The following is a 27,858-nucleotide window of genomic DNA, read 5'->3' as shown; positions in this document are numbered from 1 at the left end:
TTGGAATTTCAGGACCTTCCCCCATGCCGATTTTTCTAATCAGCCTTACCAGCTACTGTTCAGGACAGAGCAAAAGTGCTGAACGCAATACAGAAATTATGTCGAGACAACGTAATTTCCTTAGTTCCTGTGTCCCAACAGGAAAAAGGGTTTTATTCAAGCCTGTTTGTAGTGCCGAAACTGGATGGCTCGGTCAGACCGATTTTAAACCTAAAGACTCTGAACCTTTTTTTGAAAAGGTTCAAATTCAAGATGGAATCCCTGAGAGCGGTGATCTCCAGCTTGGAGGAAAAGGAATTTCTGGTATCGATGGACATCAAAGATGCTTATTTACATGTTGCCATCTACCCGCCGCATCAGGCATACCTGAGGTTTGCGGTGCAGGACTGCCACTACCAGTTCCAAACATTGCCTTTCGGGCTCTCCACAGCTCCGAGAATATTCACCAAGGTGATGGCGGAGATGATGGTTCTTCTTCACAAGAAAGGAGACAAAGTCATCCCATACTTGGATGATCTCCTCATAAAAGCGAGATCCAGGGAGAAACTAGTGCAGAACATTGCACTTTCCCTGACGGTGCTTCAGCAGCACGGTTGGATCATAAACCTTCCAAAATCACAATTGGAACCCACAAGGAGGTTATCATTTCTGGGAATGATATTGGACACGGAAGCACAGAAAGTATTCCTACCGGTAGAAAAGGCTCTGGAGAACCAGAGGATGGTCAAACAAGTTTTAAAACCAGCACGCGTATCGATTCATCAGTGCATCCGCCTGCTGGGGAAGATGGTAGCGGCCTACAAGGCTCTAGAATTTGGCCGATTCCACGCCAGGGTGTTCCAATGGGACCTACTGGACAAGTGGTCCGGATCGCACCTACAAATGCACCGGAGGGTAATTCTGTCAACAAAAGCCAGTATTTCACTCTTGTGGTGGCTTCAAAGTTCTCACCTCCTGGAGGGACGCAGGTTCGGGATTCAGACTTGGATCCTGGTGACCACAGATGCAAGCTCCGAGGCTGGGGAGCAGTCACGCAAGGGGAAAGCTTCCAAGGACGATGGTCAAGTCAAGAAGTACTCCTTCACATAAACATTCTGGAATTGAGAGCTGTGTACAACAGCCTTCATCAAGCGGCACACCTTCTTCAAGGTTGTCCCATACAGATCCAGTCAGACAATGTAACGGCAGTAGCTTACATAAACTTCCAGGGCAGAACAAAAAGCAGAGCGGCAATGGCAGAGGTGACAAAGATACTCCTCTGGGCAGAAAGACATGCAAAAGCTCTGTCGGCAATTTTCATTCCGGGAGTGGGCAACTGGGAAGCAGACTTCCTCAGCAGACACAATCTCCATCCAGGAGAATGGGGTCTCCACCCAGAAGTCTTTGCAGAGGTAGCAGATCGTTGGGGAGTTCCTCAAGTAGATATGATCGCATCACGTCTCAACAAGAAGCTTCAGAAATATTGTTCCAGGCCAAGAGACCCACAAGCAATAGCAGTGGATGCACTGGTGACCCAGTTGGTGTTTTAAGTCGGTGTATCTGTTCCCTCCACTTCCACTAATACCAAAAGTTCTCAAGATCATCAGAAGAACAAGGGTTCGAACAATTCTCATTGCTCCAGACTGGCCAAGGAGGGCTTGGTATCCAGATCTTCAGGCTTTATTACTGGAAGAGCCTCAGCCTCTTCCTCTTCGCGAGGACCTGCTTCAGCAGGGGCCGTTTGTTTATCAAGACTTACCGCGGCTGCGTTTGACAGCATGGCTGTTGAGCGCCAGATCCTAGCCCGTAAGGGTATTCCCAATGTAGTCATTCCCACACTTATTCTGGCCAGGAAAGGGGTAACGTCCAAACATTACCATCATATTTGGAGAAAATATGTATCTTGGTGTGAATACAAGAAGTCTCCTGCGGTGGAGTTTAAAATAGGATGTCATCTCCTATTTCTACAGGCGGGTGTGGATGCTGGCTTGAGATTAGGGTCTATCAAGGTCCAAATTTCGGCCTTGTCAATTTTCTTTCAGAAACAGTTGGCTTCCCTTCCTGAAGTCCAGACGTTCGTGAAGGGGGTTCTGCGCATCCAACCTCCCTTTGTGCCTCCTGCGGCGCCATGGGGATCTTAATGTGGTGTTGCAGTTCCTTAAATCAGACTGGTTTGAGCCTCTACAAGAGGTAGAGTTGAAGTTTCTCACTTGGAAAGTGGTCATGCTGTTGGCCTTGGCCTCAGGCAGACGAGTGTCTGAATTAGGGGCTCTGTCACACAAGAGTCCTTATTTGATTTTTCATGAAGATAAAGCTGAACTGCGGACGTGTCAGCATTTTCTTCCAAAGGTTGTGTCTTATTTACATATCAACCAACCTGTGGTGGTGCCAGTGGCTTTTGACACCTCAGCCGTTTCAAAAGTCCTTGGATGTCGTCAGAGCGTTGAGGACTTATGTTGCAAGAATGGCTCAGATAAGGAAAACAGAATCTTTGTTTATCTTCTATGACCCCAACAAGATTGGGGGTCCTGCTTCTAGGCAGACTATTGCGCGCTGGATCGAAAGTACCATTCAGCACGCTTATTCCATGGCAGGATTGCCGTTACCGAGTTCGGTAAAGGCCCACTCTACAAGGAAAGTGGGTTCTTCCTAAGCGGCTTCCCGGGGTATCTCGGCGTTGCAAATTTGCCGAGCAGCTACTTGGTCAGGGGCACACACGTTTGCTAAGTTTTACAGGTTTTCCACCTTGGCTGCTGATGACCTTCAGTTTGGTCAGTCAGTTCTGCAGGAACATTAGCACTTTCCCGCCCATACTGGGAGCTTTGGTACATCCCCATGGTACTAAAATGGACCCCAGCATCCTCTAGGACGTAAGAGAAAATAGGATTTTAATTACCTACCGGTAAATACTTTTCTCGTAGTTCATAAAGGATGCTGGGCGCCCGCCCAGTGCTAATTTTTCCTGCAGAATTACGTTTTATCTTTTTATACAGGTTCATGTGTTAAGATGTTCACAGCTGTTGCTGTTGCGTTATGCATGCACGTTAGCATGGGTTATGTTGAAGGCCATGTTAGGCGGCATGTTTTGTAAGTGTGAGCTGGTGTGAATCTCGCCACTAGTTTAATGTAAATTCTTCTCTCGAAGTTGTCCGTCTCCTTGGGCACAGTTCCTATACTGAGGTCTGGAGGAGGGGCATAGAGGGAGGAGCCAGTTCACACTGTTGAAAAGTCTTAAAGTGCCGAAGGCTCCTGCGGAACCGTCTATACCCCATGGTACTAAAATGGACCCCAGCATCCTCTACGGACTACGAGAAAAGGATTTACCGGTAGGTAATTAAAATCTTATTATTTTATCTGGTTGCTCTCAGCTTTTTTCCTGCTGGAGTGCCTTTTATTGTGTGTGTGTGTGTGTGTGTGTGTGTGTGTGTGTGTGTGTGTGTGTGTGTGTGTGTTGGGGAGGGATGACAAAAAAACAGATTATTAGATTACCAAGCTTTGAATGTGGTAACAATCAGAAACTGCTATTTATTACCACTCATCTCTCAGTTATTTGAACTTTTATGCGGAACATTTTTTACTAAGATTGATTTGAGAGGGTCCTATAATTGTAAGACAATTTATGTGGGAGATGCATGGAATACAGCTTTCCTTACCTGCTAATTTTGTAAATATTGATTATCTGTAATACATTTCAGTCTACTGAGTGCCCCAGCAACCTTCCAACACTTTGTGAATTACATTTTCAGGAATATACTAAGTAGAGCACTGGTCTCATTCCAAAACGGTGCTAATATGCCTTAGAGCACATTGCCTACATACAAGGCTGTCTTTTTGTAAGGGCACAGTGGGCAGTTGCCCAAGGGCCCCGAGTATAAAGGTTTCTGAACTCTGATCCCCAAGTCCCTAGTACTTTCTGAAAGGTGGGACTCTCTAGTTTTTTTTGTCCCATTAAAAGCTATGAAATACATTTTCAGAAACTAGAGCTATCTGCAGTCAAGCAAGCTGCCCTCCCACCGTAAAATGATGAATATTAATCCAACTCCACTGTCAACCCTGCCCTGTGTATTAAGCACCCCTACCACCCTGGGAGTCATCCACCAGCACCCCTTCATTCAGCCCAATGCCTCATTCTACAGGTTAGTGCTCTCACTCCCCCCCCCATCTCCTACCATCTATGCAGTAAAGGAGTAATTAGCAGAAATTACTGCTCCAGGTCCTACATGCTGAGAGGAAGATAGAACACTCTGTACTATCAAAGCTGCCACTGATCACACCCCCACCCCTACCGCAGGAGGATGAGTAGGGGTCCCAGTGCATTGCTTTGCCCAGGGACCTACACTGCTGTTAAGGTAGCCTTCCCATATACTATATTAGAAAAAGTGTCGTTGTAGTAAGCAAAATAGAATACTTAAGACATATAGGGCCTGAGCCGCACACAATGCTGATATGAGCACAAGTGGGTAATGCTTTTCAATTGTGCATGTGTCTAAGTCAAGAAATATTGACATAGCAAATGCATCCCATGCCATTTATTTTAGAACTAGATGTCTCAAAGATTACATTAGAAGCTATTCTTTCTCAGCGCAAAGGTCCTAAACAAATCTCACACACTTTAACATATTCTCAAAGAATTTGACTCTTCCTGAACAGAATGACACTATTGGAGACTGTAATTTTGTTGCAATCATAACGGGACTGAAAGAGTAGAGACATATGTTAGATGGAACTCTACATTCAGTGACCATTTTCACAGTTCACTGCAATCTGGAGCACTTGTCAAAAGATTAAATTCCAGACAAGCTTGGTGGGCTTTGTACACAGTCCAATTTTCTTTTGCAGTTAGGTATCTGTAGGCTTATAAAATCTGAAGGCAGACATCTTGTCTCAACAGTTTGAAAAATGACAAATCAAGCCAAAAACACTCCCTACAATTCCTGAGGAGAGAATTGCAGTAATCATAGCCCCCTTTGAGGGAGGATTTCTATAGCCACTACTCAACTAAAATAAAGAACATTTAAAGATAAGTTAATCTAAAGGTATCCCAAAAATTATCATATGGTTGCCTGACACATCTATGTGACAACTTCTCATTTATAGAAAATAATTTTGAAACAATGATGTGACTTTCCCATGGTTAGACATACAGTACCAGAAAATGAAAAATATTTATGTCCTTTTAGTTTCTGATTGAGGTACTACAGTCTGTGAGCAGGGCTGTCAGTTTTTAGCCAGATTTTTTAGAGCTTTCTGCGAGACCTTCAGGAAAGGTTTCCAGCTGCCAGGAGCTTCATAAAACTTTGAAAGAAGTTTGTGAAATAATGGATAATAATACAGCCATTGGATAATTATAAGAAACAAACAGATAAATGATGCAGACTCCAAATATATCAATGGGATAGAGTATGGTTAACCACAAAAAAATTAAATTTTGTCACAATCATCTTCAAAACTCTCAATAATTTTATTGACCTTTGTCACTGAAGACCCCTCTGCAGTCACTGTAAAGTGAAGACTACTTTACATCATGAAGAAAGTACATGTGTCTCAAGTGAAATTGGCTGATACTTCAACCCCAGTTGCTGCTCCATCAATCAAGACTAGGGGCCATGATGAGTTTGTGGTTGAATGAGTCCTAAACTCCAAAATTGATCAGAAAACAACTTTTCCTTTAAATCAGCAGTGAAAAGAACTATAGGGAGTAACTAAAAATGTATATACACCTTGTTTTTCCCAAAAAAATATTCAGGTAAAATCCCAGCAAACCTTGAACACCTAGGAGTCACTTGAGAAGGAGGGGTGTAGTGTCATCCATCGTATCCTGCTCATCATAGACAAGCTGCTTCTTTTGGCTTTGGTAGTCATGTCTGTGTTTGCAGTGGTTGGAATGCAAATGCCGTAGGTTTGGGAACATGCTCAGTGGAGCTGATCTGTGCAACAACTCCCTATTTGCAACTGCAAAAGGAGATGTGTCTAACTCAAAATCAGCTCCTTGGCATTTACCGTTCCCTGAAAAATGGTATTACAGGTCAACTTATTACAAAATTCTGCCATTGGTGCTACTACAGGTACTTGTTCCTACATTCTTTTACTATGCTCCGGTTTATTGCACTTTAGATGTCCCTCATGCCATGCCTAGATCTTGGTCATGGTGCTTCAGTGATCACCTTCTTCAAGAGGTCTCCTGCAGGTCTGACCTGGAAACTGCTGTGGAAATCTATGTTGCTCTTAATGATACCCTCTTTGTTTCTAAAACAAGAATCTGGGAAGCCTACAAAGGTGTATTGCATAATGAATGTATACAACTAGGTTCCTAAAAAAAAGTTCATAACAAATAACAACAAAACAAAAAAATGGCTTTTTGTAAATGTGAGTAAAACATTTTCCATTTGTGGAACAGTCCTAGAAAACTAATAGCTCAGGCACTTCAGAAACAGTGAAATGTCACCTACATCCAAACACTGACAGAGGTGATCTCACCTATAAGATGGAGGAGACACTGTAGCTGCTACTTTGCAGCTATACTATTTTAAATTTACAAACTTAGGACCATGAATACACCCCAAGACATGGTTCAAGTCGGTCAACAAATGAATGCCTATTAGACATATCCTATCTTCATCTTGCAGATAAGGTGTCATCAAACTTAGAGCACCCATTAATGCTGACAGGGGCAATCTCTACCTCCCCCTAGGTAAAGTTAGGTCCTAAATAGGCTTATTATGTCATACTATGAGTCGTTTAAGAACAAACTAAGGCCCTCATTCCGAGTTGTTCGCTCGGTATTTTTCATCGCATCGCAGTGAAAATCCGCTTAGTAGGCATGCGCAATGTTCGCACTGCGACTGCGCCAAGTAACTTTACTATGAAGAAAGTATTTTTACTCACGGCTTTTTCTTCGCTCCGGCGATCGTAATGTGATTGACAGGAAATGGGTGTTACTGGGCGGAAACACGGCGTTTCAGGGGCGTGTGGCTGAAAACGCTACCGTTTCCGGAAAAAACGCAGGAGTGGCCGGAGAAACGGTGGGAGTGCCTGGGCGAACGCTGGGTGTGTTTGTGACGTCAACCAGGAACGACAAGCACTGAACTGATCGCACAGGCAGAGTAAGTCTGGAGCTACTCTGAAACTGCTAAGTAGTTAGTAATCGCAATATTGCGAATACATCGGTCGCAATTTTAAGAAGCTAAGATTCACTCCCAGTAGGCGGCGGCTTAGCGTGTGTAACTCTGCTAAATTCGCCTTGCGACCGATCAACTCGGAATGAGGGCCTAAGTTTGTGTGTTCACAAGCATTTAATGAGATCCCAGAGCCCTACCCGCCATATTCTCCGGAGGCATATATTACCATTATTCACAAAAACAGCAAGGAGATGGTCCATTGAACCATATCCTCATTAAATATTGATTGCAAATTATTTGCAAACATTATGATAATTAGCTGCCCAAAATTATTCATATGGGCAAAATGGGAATTTTTTTCTCAGCAGGTAGGCAAAAGACAACAACACATTGAATATCTACTGCATGTCTAAAATGTTGGAGCACTTGGAACTTCATCCAGTATACCATTCCAAAATACTTTCCTTTTACAGCACTCCTTTACCCATGGTCAGAGTCAATGGTGCATTGCCCATTAAAATTTCTGATGGTCCCTGGCAGGGGTGTCCCTAATGATCTACCCTCTACCCACGCAGTTACAGAAAATGTTTGGCTCCACCTTGTATCATTGTTGGAGGGGTTGAGGTGGTGTGGATTCTTTTTTGCATATATGATGGCTTTGGGATGGGGTTGCTCATCTACTTTCTGAAGTTCTTAAAGTACCAATAATGAAGTCTTCTTGGTCTCTTCTCCTTGCCCACTCCTTAATGCAGCTAGATGCTTGATTGCTGGACCCTGGAAAATGCCCAGACCCTCCTCCACGCCAACAACTCCTGAATAAAATTTGGCACTTTGCATCCATGGAGAAAATATCTGTTTATCTCATAATATCTTTCATAAATTCCTCCAGGTTTGGTGTAATTGGTTTGTTTATAATACAGTAGCTCTACACCTCACCGAGCCCTACCTTTGGGCTTTTGGGACCGCTTGCAATAAGTGTTTTAGGGCTTTTCTCTACTGCTATTTTCTTTTTACTCCTGGGGACCCGGATTAGTCCTCCTTCTTTCTACCACCCCTTCTCATCCTCTCTTATCCTTTTTCTTACCTCTCCCTTCCCTACCTCTGGTTATATCATAATTCATGGGTAGTTTTGATAACATATAATCTTCGTGACATGGGCCATGCTCAAGGAACATTTGTCTACCTCAGTATATCGACTACAGCTTATTTTTGTAATATGTTTGTTCTTTCATATTTTTGTGTAGCTGTTGTTGTGACTGTACCTTCCTGTTCATGATATGATCTATACCTCTACATGTTATTTTATGTCATCAACTTTGTGTATCAAAAAACTTTAATTAAACACTAAAAAAGAGAGATTATACCGTAGAAAGAATGCTAAAGAAGAGTGTTGCACTTGGTAATGCCATATGGGCATCCTATTGAGATACCGACTGGCTGCAGAGGGATTCTGCTATGTGTATATGGCGCACCATCAGCTAGACCATCGGACATTGCATATGCCTATGGAAGATGCAGAATCTCTGACTGATCATGTTTGCCATCTTTATATGCAGTCACTGACACCAACATGTCCACGACTGGTCACCCCCCCAGCTACCACCCAAAAATGTCCTTCCAAATTGCATGGATCTCCATGCAATTTTGATCTGTGTCTCTTTGTAGCAACCATCGCAGTGCATGCACAGTGCGGCCTGGACGCATGCGCAGGGTAGAACCATCGGACACTTGCCTGATGGCTTCCCTGTGTCACTTCTGAATCACTGCAAAATGTGAGAATTTTGTATTCACAGAATACTGCAGTGAAGTCCATGTGCATCTTGGAAAAGAGTTGTTGCCTATGTGTACATATAGGACATATGAAACTCCTAGATAAGAGGTTATGGAAGTTGCAGCCTTTGGGGAGCCTTAAGTCAAGGTTTTGTATCCCCTTTTTTCTAGAGATGAGCGGGTTCGGTTTCTTTGAATCCGAACCCGCACGAACTTCACTTTTTTTTTCACGGGTCCGAGCGACTCGGATCTTCCCGCCGTGCTCGGTTAACCCGAGCGCGCCCGAACGTCATCATGACGCTGTCGGATTCTCGCGAGACTCGGATTCTATATAAGGAGCCGCGCGTCGCCGCCATTTTCACACGTGCATTGAGATTGATAGGGAGAGGACGTGGCTGGCGTCCTCTCCATTTAGATTAGATTTAGAAGAGAGAGAGAGATTGCTGTGATACTGTAGATTAGAAGAGAGTGCAGAGTGCAGACAGAGTTTAGTGACTGACGACCACAGTGACCAGTGACCACCAGAGACAGTGCAGTTGTTTGTTTTATTTAATATATCCGTTCTCTGCCTGAAAAAAACGATACACAGTCACACAGTGACTCAGTCTGTGTGCACTGCTCAGCCCAGTGTGCTGCACATCAATGTATTGTATATAAAGCTTATAATTGTGGGGGAGACTGGGGAGCACTGCAGGTTGTTATAGCAGGAGCCAGGAGTACATGATAAATAATATTATATTAAAATTAAACAGTGCACACTTTTGCTGCAGGAGTGCCACTGCCAGTGTGACTAGTGGTGACCAGTGCCTGACCACCAGTATATTAGTAGTATTGTATACTATCTCTTTATCAACCAGTCTATATTAGCAGCAGACACAGTACAGTGCGGTAGTTCACGGCTGTGGCTACCTCTGTGTCGGCACTCGGCAGGCAGTCCGTCCATCCATAATTGTATTATATACCACCTAACCGTGGTTTTTTTTTTCTTTCTTTATACCGTCGTCATAGTCATACTAGTTGTTACGAGTATACTACTATCTCTTTATCAACCAGTGTACAGTGCGGTAGTTCACGGCTGTGGCTACCTCTGTGTCGGAACTCGGCAGGCAGTCCGTCCATCCATAATTGTATTATAATATATACCACCTAACCGTGGTTTTTTTTTCGTTCTTTATACCGTCGTCATACTAGTTGTTACGAGTATACTACTATCTATTTATCAACCAGTGTACAGTGCGGTAGTTCACGGCTGTGGCTACCTCTGTGTCGGCACTCGGCAGGCAGTCCGTCCAACCATAATTGTATTATATACCACCTAACCGTGGTTTTTTTTTCATTCTTTATACCGTCGTCATACTAGTTGTTACGAGTATACTACTATCTCTTTATCAACCAGTGTACAGTGCGGTAGTTCACGGCTGTGGCTACCTCTGTGTCGGCACTCGGCAGGCAGTCCGTCCAACCATAATTGTATTATATACCACCTAACCGTGGTTTTTTTTTCATTCTTTATACCGTCGTCATACTAGTTGTTACGAGTATACTACTATCTCTTTATCAACCAGTGTACAGTGCGGTAGTTCACGGCTGTGGCTACCTCTGTGTCGGCACTCGGCAGCCCGTCCATAATTGTATATACCAGTGACCTAACCGTGGTTTTTTTTTCTTTCTTTATACATACATACTAGTTACGAGTATACTATCTCTTTATCAACCAGTCTATATATTAGCAGCAGACACAGTACAGTGCGGTAGTTCACGGCTGTGGCTACCTCTGTGTCGGCACTCGGCAGCCCGTCCATAATTGTATATACCACCTAACCGTGGTTTTTTTTTCTTTCTTTATACATACATACTAGTTACGAGTATACTATCTCTTTATCAACCAGTCTATATATTAGCAGCAGACACAGTACAGTGCGGTAGTTCACGGCTGTGGCTACCTCTGTGTCGGCACTCCGCAGCCCGTCCATAATTGTATATACCAGTGACCTAACCGTGGTTTTTTTTTCTTTCTTTATACATACATACTAGTTACGAGTATACTATCTCTTTATCAACCAGTCTATATATTAGCAGCAGACACAGTACAGTGCGGTAGTTCACGGCTGTGGCTACCTCTGTGTCGGCACTCGGCAGCCCGTCCATAATTGTATATACCAGTGACCTAACCGTGGTTTTTTTTTCTTTCTTTATACATACATACTAGTTACGAGTATACTATCTCTTTATCAACCAGTCTATATATTAGCAGCAGACACAGTACAGTGCGGTAGTTCACGGCTGTGGCTACCTCTGTGTCGGCACTCGGCAGCCCGTCCATAATTGTATATACCAGTGACCTAACCGTGTTTTTTTTTCTTTCTTTATACATACATACTAGTTACGAGTATACTATCTCTTTATCAACCAGTCTATATATTAGCAGCAGACACAGTACAGTGCGGTAGTTCACGGCTGTGGCTACCTCTGTGTCGGCACTCGGCAGCCCGTCCATAATTGTATATACCAGTGACCTAACCGTGGTTTTTTTTTCTTTCTTTATACATACATACTAGTTACGAGTATACTATCTCTTTATCAACCAGTCTATATATTAGCAGCAGACACAGTACAGTGCGGTAGTTCACGGCTGTGGCTACCTCTGTGTCGGCACTCGGCAGCCCGTCCATAATTGTATACTAGTATCCAATCCATCCATCTGCATTGTTTACCTGAGGTGCCTTTTAGTTGTGCCTATTAAAATATGGAGAACAAAAATGTTGAGGTTCCAAAATTAGGGAAAGATCAAGATCCACTTCCACCTCGTGCTGAAGCTGCTGCCACTAGTCATGGCCGAGACGATGAAATGCCAGCAACGTCGTCTGCCAAGGCCGATGCCCAATGGCATAGTACAGAGCATGTCAAAACCAAAACACCAAATATCAGTAAAAAAAGGACTCCAAAACCTAAAATAAAATTGTCGGAGGAGAAGCGTAAACTTGCCAATATGCCATTTACCACACGGAGTGGCAAGGAACGGCTGAGGCCCTGGCCTATGTTCATGGCTAGTGGTTCAGCTTCACATGAGGATGGAAGCACTCAGCCTCTCGCTAGAAAACTGAAAAGACTCAAGCTGGCAAAAGCACCGCAAAGAACTGTGCGTTCTTTGAAATCCCAAATCCACAAGGAGAGTCCAATTGTGTCGGTTGCGATGCCTGACCTTCCCAACACTGGACGTGAAGAGCATGCGCCTTCCACCATTTGCACGCCCCCTGCAAGTGCTGGAAGGAGCACCCGCAGTCCAGTTCCTGATAGTCAGATTGAAGATGTCAGTGTTGAAGTACACCAGGATGAGGAGGATATGGGTGTTGCTGGCGCTGGGGAGGAAATTGACCAGGAGGATTCTGATGGTGAGGTGGTTTGTTTTAAGTCAGGCACCCGGGGAGACACCTGTTGTCCGTGGGAGGAATATGGCCGTTGACATGCCAGGTGAAAATACCAAAAAAATCAGCTCTTCGGTGTGGAGGTATTTCACCAGAAATGCGGACAACAGGTGTCAAGCCGTGTGTTCCCTTTGTCAAGCTGTAATAAGTAGGGGTAAGGACGTTAACCACCTCGGAACATCCTCCCTTATACGTCACCTGCAGCGCATTCATAATAAGTCAGTGACAAGTTCAAAAACTTTGGGTGACAGCGGAAGCAGTCCACTGACCAGTAAATCCCTTCCTCTTGTAACCAAGCTCACGCAAACCACCCCACCAACTCCCTCAGTGTCAATTTCCTCCTTCCCCAGGAATGCCAATAGTCCTGCAGGCCATGTCACTGGCAAGTCTGACGAGTCCTCTCCTGCCTGGGATTCCTCCGATGCATCCTTGCGTGTAACGCCTACTGCTGCTGGCGCTGCTGTTGTTGCCGCTGGGAGTCGATGGTCATCCCAGAGGGGAAGTCGTAAGCCCACTTGTACTACTTCCAGTAAGCAATTGACTGTTCAACAGTCCTTTGCGAGGAAGATGAAATATCACAGCAGTCATCCTACTGCAAAGCGGATAACTGAGTCCTTGACAACTATGTTGGTGTTAGACGTGCGTCCGGTATCCGCCGTTAGTTCACAGGGAACTAGACAATTTATTGAGGCAGTGTGCCCCCGTTACCAAATACCATCTAGGTTCCACTTCTCTAGGCAGGCGATACCGAGAATGTACACGGACGTCAGAAAAAGACTCACCAGTCTCCTAAAAAATGCAGTTGTACCCAATGTCCACTTAACCACGGACATGTGGACAAGTGGAGCAGGGCAGGGTCAGGACTATATGACTGTGACAGCCCACTGGGTAGATGTATGGACTCCCGCCGCAAGAACAGCAGCGGCGGCACCAGTAGCAGCATCTCGCAAACGCCAACTCTTTCCTAGGCAGGCTACGCTTTGTATCACCGCTTTCCAGAATACGCACACAGCTGAAAACCTCTTACGGCAACTGAGGAAGATCATCGCGGAATGGCTTACCCCAATTGGACTCTCCTGTGGATTTGTGGCATCGGACAACGCCAGCAATATTGTGTGTGCATTAAATATGGGCAAATTCCAGCACATCCCATGTTTTGCACATACCTTGAATTTGGTGGTGCAGAATTTTTTAAAAAACGACAGGGGCGTGCAAGAGATGCTGTCGGTGGCCAGAAAAATTGCGGGACACTTTCGGCGTACAGGCACCACGTACAGAAGACTGGAGCACCACCAAAAACTACTGAACCTGCCCTGCCATCATCTGAAGCAAGAAGTGGTAACGAGGTGGAATTCAACCCTCTATATGCTTCAGAGGTTGGAGGAGCAGCAAAAGGCCATTCAAGCCTATACAATTGAGCACGATATAGGAGATGGAATGCACCTGTCTCAAGTGCAGTGGAGAATGATTTCAACGTTGTGCAAGGTTCTGATGCCCTTTGAACTTGCCACACGTGAAGTCAGTTCAGACACTGCCAGCCTGAGTCAGGTCATTCCCCTCATCAGGCTTTTGCAGAAGAAGCTGGAGGCATTGAAGAAGGAGCTAAAAGGGAGCGATTCCGCTTGGCATGTGGGACTTGTGGATGCAGCCCTTAATTCGCTTAACAAGGATTCACGGGTGGTCAATCTGTTGAAATCAGAGCACTACATTTTGGCCACCGTGCTCGATCCTAGATTTAAAGCCTACCTTGGATCTCTCTTTCCGGCAGACACAGGTCTGCTGGGGTTGAAAGACCTGCTGGTGACAAAATTGTCAAGTCAAGCGGAACGCGACCTGTCAACATCTCCTCCTTCACATTCTCCCGCAACTGGGGGTGCGAGGAAAAGGCTCAGAATTCCGAGCCCACCCGCTGGCGGTGATGCAGGGCAGTCTGGAGCGACTGCTGATGCTGACATCTGGTCCGGACTGAAGGACCTGACAACGATTACGGACATGTCGTCTACTGTCACTGCATATGATTCTCTCAACATTGATAGAATGGTGGAGGATTATATGAGTGACCGCATCCAAGTAGGCACGTCACACAGTCCGTACTTATACTGGCAGGAAAAAGAGGCAATTTGGAGGCCCTTGCACAAACTGGCTTTATTCTACCTAAGTTGCCCTCCCACAAGTGTGTACTCCGAAAGAGTGTTTAGTGCCGCCGCTCACCTTGTCAGCAATCGGCGTACGAGGTTACATCCAGAAAATGTGGAGAAGATGATGTTCATTAAAATGAATTATAATCAATTCCTCCGCGGAGACATTGACCAGCAGCAATTGCCTCCACAAAGTACACAGGGAGCTGAGATGGTGGATTCCAGTGGGGACGAATTGATAATCTGTGAGGAGGGGGATGTACACGGTGATATATCGGAGGGTGAAGATGAGGTGGACATCTTGCCTCTGTAGAGCCAGTTTGTGCAAGGAGAGATTAATTGCTTCTTTTTTGGGGGGGGTCCAAACCAACCCGTCATATCAGTCACAGTCGTGTGGCAGACCCTGTCACTGAAATGATGGGTTGGTTAAAGTGTGCATGTCCTGTTTTGTTTATACAACATAAGGGTGGGTGGGAGGGCCCAAGGATAATTCCATCTTGCACCTCTTTTTTCTTTTCTTTTTCTTTGCATCATGTGCTGATTGGGGAGGGTTTTTTGGAAGGGACATCCTGCGTGACACTGCAGTGCCACTCCTAAATGGGCCCGGTGTTTGTGTCGGCCACTAGGGTCGCTAATCTTACTCACACAGTCAGCTACCTCATTGCGCCTCTTTTTTTCTTTGCGTCATGTGCTGTTTGGGGAGGGTTTTTTGGAAGGGACATCCTGCGTGACACTGCAGTGCCACTCCTAGATGGGCCCGGTGTTTGTGTCGGCCACTAGGGTCGCTAATCTTACTCACACAGCTACCTCATTGCGCCTCTTTTTTTCTTTGCGTCATGTGCTGTTTGGGGAGGGTTTTTTGGAAGGGACATCCTGCGTGACACTGCAGTGCCACTCCTAGATGGGCCCGGTGTTTGTGTCGGCCACTAGGGTCGCTAATCTTACTCACACAGTCAGCTACCTCATTGCGCCTCTTTTTTTCTTTGCGTCATGTGCTGTTTGGGGAGGGTTTTTTGGAAGGGCCATCCTGCGTGACACTGCAGTGCCACTCCTAGATGGGCCCGGTGTTTGTGTCGGCCACTAGGGTCGCTAATCTTACTCACACAGTCAGCTACCTCATTGCGCCTCTTTTTTTCTTTGCGTCATGTGCTGTTTGGGGAGGGTTTTTTGGAAGGGCCATCCTGCGTGACACTGCAGTGCCACTCCTAGATGGGCCCGGTGTTTGTGTCGGCCACTAGGGTCGCTAATCTTACTCACACAGCTACCTCATTGCGCCTCTTTTTTTCTTTGCGTCATGTGCTGTTTGGGGAGGGTTTTTTGGAAGGGACATCCTGCGTGACACTGCAGTGCCACTCCTAGATGGGCCCGGTGTTTGTGTCGGCCACTAGGGTCGCTTATCTTACTCACACAGCGACCTCGGTGCAAATTTTAGGACTAAAAATAATATTGTGAGGTGTGAGGTATTCAGAATAGACTGAAAATGAGTGTAAATTATGGTTTTTGAGGTTAATAATACTTTGGGATCAAAATGACCCCCAAATTCTATGATTTAAGCTGTTTTTTAGTGTTTTTGGAAAAAAACACCCGAATCCAAAACACACCCGAATCCGACAAAAATAATTCGGTGAGGTTTTGCCAAAACGCGTTCGAACCCAAAACACGGCCGCGGAACCGAACCCAAAACCAAAACACAAAACCCGAAAAATTTCAGGCGCTCATCTCTACTTTTTTCAAGGCAACTACTAGGCACACAGAATTACCTGGCTAATGAGTGTAGAAAGAATCAATCTTCGTGCATGAATATCAACTGCAGGTTCCCAGGATCTTTCAGCCAGACTATAGTACTTTGTAGTTCTTAAGGTATTTCAGCTAGATTTTAACTTTGCACATGTCCAACACGTTATCCACAATGTATTCTAGATGATCTTGAACTCAAAAACGGGCTGCAACTATTTATCTATCTATCTATCTATCTATCTATCTATCTATCTATCTATCTATCTATCTATCTATCTATCTATCTATCTATCTATCTATCTATCTATCTATCTATCTATCTTGCCATATAAGTTTCTTATATCTATTTCATCTCTCTCTCTCTCTCTCTCTCTCTCTCTCTCTCTCTCTCTCTCTCTCTCTATATATATATATATATATATATATATATTTCCTACAGTATATTTATCTGTCCAGCATATACAAACAAACTGGATGACAGAATGGCACAGTACTTAGAACTGTTGTTTACAGTGCTCTGACCGCATGTGTTTGATTACAATCAGACATGGTGGGGTTTATGTAAGAGCACTGGCAGTATTCCGACAAATGTACCCACATTTTTAAAGCGGCATTTAACTAAAAGGCAATACCAAATTGTATTTTTGCGGAACTGAGGAAGACACTCTGGTTGGCAGTGACACATCAAACACACATATACAGGCTGGACCCCACATCTGCCGGATAAACACAGCCCCCCCCCCCCCCCCCCACATACACACACACACACACACACACACACACACACACACACACACACACACACACACACAGCACCGTTCCAACCCCGCCCGTGCAGCCCCTTCTGCTCCTGTCTCATTCTGACTTTTTGCGGGAGACTTATCATTGCCTGGAGAGAGACACAGTGGAGAGAGATAATGTACCAACCAATGAGCTTGTAACTGTTATTAATCAAACACAGCCTGTAATATGGCAGCTAGGAGCTGTAGCCACATTATCGCTTTCTGCTTTATTTCTCCCCAATCGTTAATAAATATCCCCCTTTCTTGTCCTCCTCTCCGGCAGCTTCTCTGTCCCATTGCACTTGGCTAGGGATTCACTTCGCAAGAGTCTACTTGAAATGACTGTTATTATTGCATCAATAGCATGCAATATGAGTTGATCATCGTTACCATGGAAATTTAATTTTAAATAGGAACCTAAAGCCGCATACACACGGTGCGATCTATAGAAAATACAGCATACACACGGTGCAGTAGAAAACATGGGCCCTCATTCCGAGTTGATCGCTTGCTCGCTGCTTTTAGCAGCATTGCAAACGCTAGGCCGCCGCCCTCTGGGAGTGTATCTTAGCTTAGCAGAATTGCGAACGAAAGATTAGCAGAACTGCTTGAAAATATTTTCCTGCAGTTTCTGAGCAGCTCCAGACCTACTCCTAGATTGTGATCACCTCAGTCCGTTTAGTTCCTGGTTTGATGTCACAAACACGCCCTGCTTTCGGCCAGCCACTCCCCCGTTTCTCCAGCCACTCCTGCGTTTTTTCTTGGCACACCTGCGTTTTTTAGCACACTCCCTGAAAACGCTGAGTTGCCGCCTAGAAACACCCACTTCCTGTCAATCATACTACGAACACTCGAGCGACTGAAAAGCGTCACTCGAGCTTGTGTAAAAGGACAAAGTTTTGTGTGAAAGTACTTAGCGCATGCGCGCTGCATACCATGCGCATGTGCAGAATTGCTGATTTTTCACCTGATCGATGCGCTGCGAAAAACGGCAGCGAGCGATCAACTCGGAATGAGGGCCATAGTGCATATTGCACCATGTGTATACACCTTGCGATGCCAATGCGCACTCCTGCAGGGTCGGTATCGCAAGAAAAAATAAACTGTGCAGACAGGTCAGTTTTGACTAGAAAAGTGTACAATTTAGTACATAGTATAGTCAAAATTGCCAGTAGTCAAAATCGCACCATGGGGGTAATTCTGAGTTGATCGCAGCAGGAACTTTGTTAGCAGTTGGGCAAAACCATGTGCACTGCAGGGGAGCCAGATATAACATGTGCAGAGAGAGTTATATTTGGGTGGGTTATATTGTTTTTGTGCAGGGTAAATACTGGCTGCTTTATTTTTACACTGCAATTTAGATTGCAGATTGAACACACCACACCCAAATCTAACTCTCTCTGCACATGTTATACCTGCCTCCCCTGCAGTGCACATGGTTTTGCCCAACTGCTAACAAAAATCCTGCTGCGATCAACTCATGTGTATAGTCAATATCAGTGGTTGTGGGCTTCAGGGAGTTCAAGGGAAATCGCATAGTGCAAGTCGGCCACATAAGCAGAATCACACAGTGTGTAGGCCTCTTAGCTGCTTTGTTATTGACAGTAACAAGCGAACTGTAGCAATGTGGTGATTAATGAGATGGCACTTGTCTCTGGCAGGTTAGAAATATCTTTGTTTGAGAGCTGAGCACTCCCAGCGCCTCTAGTATGATACATGTTAAAGATAGAGATAATGTGAATATGCTTTGTTATAATAATAGTTGTTTGTTGTCTCCCAATGAGCTCACTGGACAGTAATCTCAGGGAGTCCACTGATAACTTATAGCTGGTTTACAACAGGAACAGGAATGCCACAGACTTCTCAGCTGTTGACAAGGCTGACTGGCTGAGAACACCAGTTAAATATAGCACAGTAGAAACTACTCCACAAAGTCTGTACTCTAACAGATCCTAAGGAGAGCAAAAGAGAGGAAACATTATCTCAGAACCACACTGCAAAAACCCCAACAACACCTTGCAACAGATGAATTGAAAAGTAAAAAAAAAATCCAAAAGTCTGGGTGGGAGCATGTGTGACCTCCTCCTTCTGTGACTGGGAAATCTGCATGTAGCCATTAGCACAATTTAGCTCAGTTTAGAGTGGGGTAAAGTCATCTTTAGTTAGCTGGATGCTATCTGTGCTCCAGTAGTACAAGGGCTTACTGTTACTTGTAGTCCACAAAAAGCTATACCCAATACAGGACCATAGTGACGGACATATTCTCTGGTACATTTTGGAACGGTCAGGTAAGACAATGGGGATTTTTTATTACTATCTCACTAATCATTGCTTTAAAGAAATAGTATATTCTTGTACATATCTGATAAGGCTACGCTTAATTATTTATGAGATATATACGGTTATAAAAAAGTTATCAGTATTGTCAATTATGTTAACAATTCTGTTCCAGTATGTATAAATATGTATATATTATATATATTTGACTTGCAAGCATCATACAGTAGTACAATTGACCTAGCAGGACTAAGCGGGACATGTACTAAGCAGTGATAAAAGTGGTGAAGTGAGCCAGCGGAGAAATTGCCCAAGGCAATCAATCAACTGCTTTGTATAGTTTTATAGTATGCAAATTATAACTGTTATGTCAATGCTGATTGGTTGCCATAGGCAACGTCTCCACTGGCTCACTTCTCCACTTTTATCACTGCTTAGTAAATCTCCCCCTAAGCCCCTTATTCAGGTCGCATTGATCGCATTCTCCCATGTTTATGGACACTGCAAACTTTACTGCCTGATTGACAGGCAGAGGCATTAGTGGGCAGAACATGGCGTTGACTCGGCGTTGGGCAGGCATGGTGCCGAAAACGGGGGTGGGTTCAGGTTGGCCGCTGCTACCTGAAAAATGGCTGCCCTGCACCTGCTATCACAGCCAGGCTGCGGAGGCAGGGTGGTTTCCACAAATCAGTGATGCAGGGAATTTGCATGCTGGGGGACTTTGCCATGTGCTGGTCGGGCCCCAGCATGAGATCGCAGCCAGTTGCAGTTTTTCTAAATTATCAAAACTGCAACTGAAGCTGAATAAGGTCCTAAATTACATAGAATCTCACTCGGAGTTCATCTCCTTAATGCATCATTGTTGTCCGCATAAGAATCCAATGCACAGTGTAACACTGGGCATGCGTCTCGGTCGTCCACAACAAGTGCACAGAAATACAGTATGGTACACCTATTGCTCATGACCAGATATATAAAAGCTGAATCTAAAAATGTAATCTAGCATTGAGAACAAAACATAAGAACAAACGAAGAAAAAAAATAGCAATATTTCTGTGACTTATTTCACAATTGGTTATTGTGAACACGGCACCATATAATTAGAAGCCGGTTGAGAAATTAAATATTACTCATAATATCAAGGCACAGACATCTGAAAAAAACGTATTATTACTTTTTAATTGAAGCAGACAGGCAAACAGTATTAAAGGGTGTATCCTTTTTTCATATGACTGCAATGACACATTTCCTTTGGCAGCATGTAAGAGATTGATCCATTGGTATACACGCACAATATTCCTCAGCACTTTGCGTTCTGAAACTTACCATTCATTGTATCATTCCGTTATCATTGCACAATGGGAGTAATGCACAGAAAGGAAGCATTAGCCAGTTATTAGTGCTGCTACTGTAATGTGTTTCTACTTCCACATCCAGATATTACCACAAAGGAATCCTTGTTATTCTGCAAGATAAATGAACAGAAAATACTCTAGAACAGGTGCCAGGGGACATGGGTGGTAGTAAATATGACCAAAGAGATTATGTATGAATGTTTAATTAGCATATACTGGTAAAGTTGTCATGGTGAGAGAAAAAAAGAAACATTTCTTTTTAGGATTTTTAGACACAAGTGTCAGGTTTTGTTTATACAGTACTATATGTGCAGGTGCAGTTCTGGGCCAACAACATGACAACAGAATCATATTGTTGGAATGTGATAAAGAGGTTAAAAAGCTTGGACCACCTCCCAGCATTTACAGCTGATGGAGTATTTGACAGTAATCAGCTGAGCCTGAGAGACATTTGGAAGGAGGAATGTATTGTGGCATGAGGCGAGTGACAGGATGTGAGCAGAAGGTAGCATGGGATTTGGATCCCCAGTTCACATTCTCTCTCCTTCCTGATATACCTCACTCGTTTGAACATCCACCAGTCCCACTACTGTCAGATAAAGGAACTCCTTTTAATATTTTTACATTGACTGTGACTTTCAAGAATTGTCCAAGCTATACTGTTTAGGCTGTCCAGATCGATCGATTGATTGATCTATCTAGCTATCTATCCTGATGCGCACACATAAATAATAAATGGTTGCGTCACATTATAATGGCCACCTCCTACAGTTGACGTCGGCAGTGCATAGCTCATGACGTATATCATGTGTCTTGCGTTAGCTTGGTGGGTATATAAGGTGTGCGATAGGCCATTTGCACACATATCAGTCATTGCTGTCATGGGTTAAAGGGACAATTTATCCGAGTTGTAAAAATGGATGATTATCGGCTTTCGGGCCAAGGCTGGCAGTATTACTGAAATAGTGCAGTTTGTGAACACTTCACGTGCTGCTGTGGTGAAGGTGTATCGTGACTGGACAAATGGCACCATTGCGCATAACCATTGTGGAAACTGTTGAGCACCATGTGCCATTAATGTGAGAGGTGCGTGAGGGCTGACCGACCTGTTACAGTGGAGCAGCTCACCCTCTAAATGAACCTCGGTGCTACCATATGTATGTCTAAAATCACAGTTCAGATAACCCTGCTGCGTATGGGGATCCAAAGAGGTTACCCTGGCTATTAGCCAGTATTCATATTAATGTGGCTTGACCGTGTATATAATATTACCATGCACTACCTGACCTGTGTTGGAAGTACATGTGGAGACATTGTGCAGTGAGGATCTCTTCAAGGAGACATTGTAAAACTCCTTGGGCAGAAGCCACTTGTCCATTGATGCACTTGAAGGAATGTGATTAAACCCAGAACGTTACCTCACTTCTGGTGAACTAGTTGCGAACAACATTCACTCATTTATGCTAAAATACCCCTGAGGAAGTCGCTATTGACAAAACGGGTTGGGCGATGCACTAACCTGACCTAGCGTGGGAGAACCAGGCTGTCGTTGAGCTCTCCCTGCATTGGGGTGACAGCTAGTTGTACCAATGTCAAATAACCACAAAGACCATGTTTATATGTGATGTAAGCCTTTTTTAATATTTTAATGATGTTTTATTGATCCTTTGCGCATGTGCTCCAGAATGCCGTTCGCATGGTATTCTGGGACGCAATTCTGGCATTGATGCATGGATCTGGGGAGCCAGAGGAGATCCATTCTGCACTTGTGCAGAACGGACCTCCTAATCTATAGCAGGGGCACACAGCAGACTGGTGTGGTCGCATGTGATGGGACCTAGCAAGCTGAAGTACTTCTGGCTCTTCCACCATGAAGGGGTTAAACCATTTGATATCACCTTAAATTTATTTCCAAGTTTCACCAGTTTATTGCACTAAGAAGCGCCTGTTGCCCTCATTTGCTTTTGAATTATCTGCAACAGTATTTGAAACATAGGATTCTGCTAAAAGGACATGGGCCCTCATTCTGAGTTGATCGCTCGCTAGCTACTTTTAGCAGCCGTGCAAACGCATAGTCGCCGCCCACGGGGGAGTGTATTTTCACTTTGGAAGTGTGCGATCGCATGTGCAGCCAAGCGGTACAAAAACATTTTGTGCAAAACATGACCAGCCCTGTAGTTACTTATTCTGTGCGATGATTCCAGTGACGGAGGTTCCGGAATTGACGTCAGATACCCGCCCTGCAAACGCCTGGTCACGCCTGCGTTTTCCCTACCACTCCCAGAAAACGGTCAGTTGACACCCATAACCGCCCTCTTCCTGTCAATCTCCTTGCGATCGGCTGTGTGAATGGAATCGTCGCTAGAAGCATTGCACAGCAACGATGCTTTTTGTACCCGTATGACGCATGTGCGCATTGCTGTGCATGCGCAGTTTTGCCGTTCTTTTACCTGATTGCTGAGCTGCAAAAATCGGAAGCGTGCGATCAACTCGGAATGACCCCCATGGGACTTAAACTCAATTACTTAATTTAGGACCACTGCTATCACTGGCTAAATAAATAAATAAATGTGTGTGTGCGTGTGTGCGTGCGCGTGTGTGTGTGTGCGCGCGTGTGTGTGTTTTGTGCTCGTGCATCTTGAAGTGGTTAATGCACCTTTTCCATCACAATACTGTCCTGCATTTCATAGCCATATCATCCATAGATCCAGTCAGGGTATGGGACAAATGGCCATGTTAATCGGCAGTTATACACATTAGAATATTTTTTTATTTAGTTCTGTCATATTTAGTATCTACCTTGATTTGTTCTTATTAGTAGTGCTTTATGTTTTCATTACATATGCCGTAGGGCAATCAGAGGAAGGCATACCTGCCCACAGGAGTCATAAATGTGGTGAGCGTGGATATTCCTTGTTTAATGTGATCTGGCAAGAAATCCACATTTGGCATCCAGAGTGGTAAATAGCTTTTCATTTGGTATATCAGTTCTTGGGGGTCATTCCGACCCGATTGCAGCATGCTTTCATTCGCACAGCTGCGACCAGGTCACTACTGTGCATGCGCGGGGGCCATCATGCGCACGCGTGTCGTTGCCTGGCAATGGATGTCGACTACGAAGAAAGCAGTCGCAGCGGCGACCGCAAGAAGATTGACTGCAGGAAGGCGTTTCGGGGCGGCAACTCACCGTTTGGAGCCGTTTTCGGGGAGTGGTAAGAAAAATGCAGGCGTGTCCAGGCGAACGGAGTGGGGATGTCTGACGTCAAAGCCGTGCCTATCATCGCTGGATCCGTCGCACAGGGTAAGTATGTCCAGGGTTGGTCTTGTTTTGTAGGAAACTTTTTTAGCATAGCAGGGCTGCACAAGCGTTCGCAGCCCTGCTAAACTAAAATACACTCCCCCATAGGTGGAGATTAGTTGATCGCACCAGCAGCAAAAAGTTGCTTGGTGCGATCAACTTGGATTGAAGGCCATTACCTTCTCCACAGTTCTGAGGCAGTAATGCAGTCTCATCGGAGATTTGTTCACATGCACAGGGTCATTGCAGATGCGTACCAAACTGCCTTGTACCACTTGATCAACAACGCCCAATGCTGTCATGCGATTTAGATGGCATTTCCCAATAGAAGCCTAAGGGCTTCTTTTTGCTTTTCCCCGCTGAGAGGGATCCTATTAGTGTCGCTCAACACATGTGCAAAAGGGGTGTGGTATACAAGGTCGATAGTAACTAGGTCGGCCACTATTGGTCAATAGTAACTAGGTCGACAGGGTCTCTAGGTTGACAGGGTCTCTAGGTCGACATGGTGTAGGTCGACAGGTCAAAAGGTTGACATGAGTTTTTTATGTTTTTTTGGTGTTGTTTTCTCCGTACAGAGACCTGGAACCCCAACTAGTGCACCCTTCCCCTCGCATGGCTCATTTCGCTTGCCATGTTGCGGGCAAGGTGCCTCGCTCCACTACCACTGCGCTCGACACAGGTTACTATTCCCAATCATAATCCGCGTGGATCGTTAAGTATGAAAAAGGTCAAAAATAGAAAAAAATTGTGAAAAACTCATGTCGACCTTTTGACCTGTCGACCTAGAGACCCCTGTCGACCTAGTTACTTTTGACCAATAGTGGTCGACCTAGTTACTGTTGACCTAGAGACCAGATCCCGTGCAAAAGCACCCCTGGTTCCTAAAACAAGAAATTCTTCTACAGCAAAGCATAGCTCTTATCGCGAGAGGTGCCATTATGCTTGCAATGAGTGGCAGGATGCCCCCGGTCTTGATTGCCTGGCTGCCATAAGCAATTAGGTTCACAGTGTGAGAAAAGTCAATAGGTGTTTAGGGGTTTGTGTGCTGAAGGAGTTCACGTGATTTTACACTTGGTGCCAGTGTCAATTTTTGTTTTGATGGCGTCATTTGTCTCCTCATCTATTATGGTGATAAATATTTCACTCTTATCAGCCCTGAGGTCAACACTCTCGCAGACCAGTGTATGGGGTGTTTTCTGGTAGAGTATCCACAGTGTGAACTAAGGTCCCAATTCATGTTTGTACGCAATGCTGATATTAACGCAACAGAACAATTATCGTCAGACTGTGCATGTGCTGCGATTTCTTTGCGTACGCAATAGGAGATTTTTATCGCAGAGTGATTGACAGAAAGGGACCATTTGGGGGCGGTAATGAGGAGTGGCCATTTTCAGCGCCGTCAGCTGCGATCACATATGTACATAACATAACGTCTGCATCACTACTGCCGTGGCCAGTCAGTCGATGTTCCTCATTATTGCAAGTAGTCTACATCATGTTACACACACAACAAAAATATGGTATCCGTTCACATGGTCGACCATGTTATGGTCGACAGTCATTAGGTCGACCACTATTGGTCGACATTGACATGGTCGACATGGACACATGGTCGACACATGAAAATGGTCGACACATGAAAGGTCGACACACGAAAAGGTCAACATGAGTTTTTTAACTTTTTTTTCTTTTGGGGAACTTTTCCATACTTTACGATCCACATGGACTACGATTGGAACGGTAAAGTGTGCCGAGCGAAGCGGTAGCGGAGCGAAGGCACCATGCCCGAAGCATGGCGAGCGAAGCGAGCCATGCGAGGGGACGCGGTGCACTAATTGGGGTTCCCAGTCACTTTACGCAAAAAACGACACCAAAAAAAAGTTAAAAAACTCATGTCGACCTTTTCATATGTCGACCTTTCATGTGTCGACCATTTTCATGTGTCGTCCATGTCGACCATGTCAATGTCGACCAATAGTGGTCGACCTAATGACTGTCGACCATAACATGGTCGACCATTCATACCGGAACCCAAAAATATTCCCTTACCAGTAAAGTCAATTAATAAATTGTTCTCTTTTCCTTTATCTAACAAATTATCTATGGTATATATAATACCTATTGATTTTGTTTGTTGGGAGTGCTACCCATAGCTTAGATACTACAACACAAACACCCAGAAACAGAAGAACCTCACAAATAATATTTAAAATGTAACCTTTATTAGCATCACTTTAAAATGTAGCGATTTGTTGTTGAGCCATTATGAAATAGTAAAATAGTGTGAATAGAAAGTTAAAGAAAGTGTATTAAAATCGTATTAAATCTTTTAAACAAAGACTGTTATGATTAGTCTAAAGATGATTCTTTCACTAAAGGCATTATAGCCCCTGCTGAAATGTACAGGATTGTATTTGTATAGTCCTGTTAGTATTTTCATTTAATTCTATTTTGGAACTTCAGATATTCAATACTGATACAGATAGTATACCTTGTTTGTTACAATAAACCCTATCACATTTCAGTGATAAGTATTTACTTCTAATACATTTTGCAGTATCCTAGTATTATTGTAACTTCTGTTACTTTTTCAAGTTATAATAAACATCGTCCTTGTTGCCTTTGTGGTTTTACTTTATTTGCATTCTGTGTCCTTGGATTATGTAGGGTATAATAAAGATTAGCAGAGTTATGGGTCGATCTTATTAATAATCAATATCTCTATATATGTACCCAATGAATCCGTCTGTGGCTCTGTTATCTATGAATAATCTAGCTTGTCACATTAGCTATTAGAGTTCCCTATACCCTAAACCAGAGATTTTCAACCATTTACAACTCACGGCACACTGAACAAGATTTAAATATTGCCAAGGCACACTCAAATATAATGGTGATGCATGGTGCAGTTGCATGTTCTACGATGTCATATCGCAGCTTCTCCATAGGTAATGCCTGAGCCACATCTCAGCCCAACACTGCCCGGGCCCAAAATTAGAACTGGCTCTACAAGCACTAAACCCACCAGTATTGATCGTTCCAGGGCCTCAGTAGCGGCAAAACACTGACGGGCCTGGCTGTGCTTCTATGGCGGCACACCTGGAAACTGTTCAGGTCACACTAGTGTGCCACGACACAGTGGTTGAAAAACGCTGCCCTAAACAGTCATTTGATTTCATCCAGCTAAATACAATAACAGATTATTATCAAACGGTTCAGTTCCTATGTGTGTTCCGATGTTTGTAATGCCCTTATAAGTTTCTCAAATTATTTTGCATCCAGGATATAATTTAATGTGTATATTTAGTGTTTATTACACACACCACTTTAATGCATGTGACACTTTATATATGCGGCGCTCTTATTAATCTGCCCAAAATGTCCATTAGTACCACAATATTTTACCCTCGGTACACAATGGGGGTCATTCCGAGTTGTTCGCTCGCAAGCGGATTTTAGCAGATTTGCTCATGCTAAGCCGCCGCCTACTGGGAGTGAATCTTAGCATCTTAAAATTGCGAACGATGTATTCGCAATATTGCGATTACACACCTTGTAGCAGTTTCTGAGTAGCTCCAGACTTACTCGGCATCTGCGATCAGTTCAGTGCTTGTCGTTCCTGGTTTGACGTCACAAACACACCCAGCGTTCGCCCAGACACTCCCCTGTTTCTCCGGCCACTCCTGCGTTTTTTCCGGAAACTGTAGCGTTTTTTCCCACACGCCCATAAAACGGCCTGTTTCCGCCCAGTAACACCCATTTCCTGTCAATCACATTACGATCGCCAGAACGATGAAAAAGCCGTGAGTAAAATTCCTAACTGCATAGCAAATTTACTTGGCGCAGTCGCAGTGCGAACATTGCGCATGCGCATTAAGCGGAAAATCGCTGCGATGCGAAGATTTTTACCGAGCGAACAACTCGGAATGAGGGCCAATATGTAGTGTTATTCTTGCCTTCATATACTGTATTATATGCT

At 44.3% G+C, this 27,858-nt stretch overlaps 1 protein-coding gene across 4 annotated transcripts in view; it reads left to right on the top strand.

The window, feature by feature from the left end:
- FILIP1 (filamin A interacting protein 1) overlaps positions 1-27,858 on the top strand; it is a 393,141-nt gene that overhangs the window by 72,105 nt on the left and 293,178 nt on the right. Inside the window, exon 1 of one of the 4 annotated variants that reach the window (XM_063916829.1) lies at positions 18,833-19,237. The exons of 2 other annotated variants lie outside the window; for them this stretch is intronic. The gene's annotated coding sequence lies outside the window, so the exon portion shown is untranslated. Of the gene's footprint in view, positions 1-18,832; positions 19,238-27,858 lie in introns of those variants that run through there. One more of the 4 variants, XM_063916833.1, reaches the window with a different exon arrangement.

Source organism: Pseudophryne corroboree, chromosome 4, assembly GCF_028390025.1.
Source record: "Pseudophryne corroboree isolate aPseCor3 chromosome 4, aPseCor3.hap2, whole genome shotgun sequence".
NCBI classification, from domain to species: domain Eukaryota; kingdom Metazoa; phylum Chordata; class Amphibia; order Anura; family Myobatrachidae; genus Pseudophryne; species Pseudophryne corroboree.
This window is presented reverse-complemented; position numbering and strand designations above follow the sequence as displayed.